We start from the raw sequence: 285 nt of genomic DNA, 5'->3' as shown, positions 1-285 counted from the left end.
TGGTTTCCAGCCGCCGCTCTGGTTTCTGCAGATGAAAGCAGGGTGCTTCCCACTTGAAAACCAAGCTCTGGGTTTTCAAAACCACAGTCCGACATTTTGCTCTTTTTTGTCTTTTCCTGTTTCTGCTTTTTCCCCTGTAGAAGGAGGCAGGTGAAGGGGCTGTACCCTCCCCTGCAGAAAGAAATCATCCATGCTCAGCTGGGTGAATGTAAATAGCTGGGATTGAAGCCAAAGTGAAACATTCCCACAACATTTGGTCCAAGCTCCCTGCAGAAACGCAGTGTC

This window comes from Fulmarus glacialis, unplaced genomic scaffold, assembly GCF_000690835.1.
Source record: "Fulmarus glacialis isolate BGI_N327 unplaced genomic scaffold, ASM69083v1 scaffold21042, whole genome shotgun sequence".
Classification (NCBI taxonomy): domain Eukaryota; kingdom Metazoa; phylum Chordata; class Aves; order Procellariiformes; family Procellariidae; genus Fulmarus; species Fulmarus glacialis.
The sequence above is the reverse complement of the archived record's forward strand: the minus strand, read 5'-3'. Positions refer to the sequence as shown.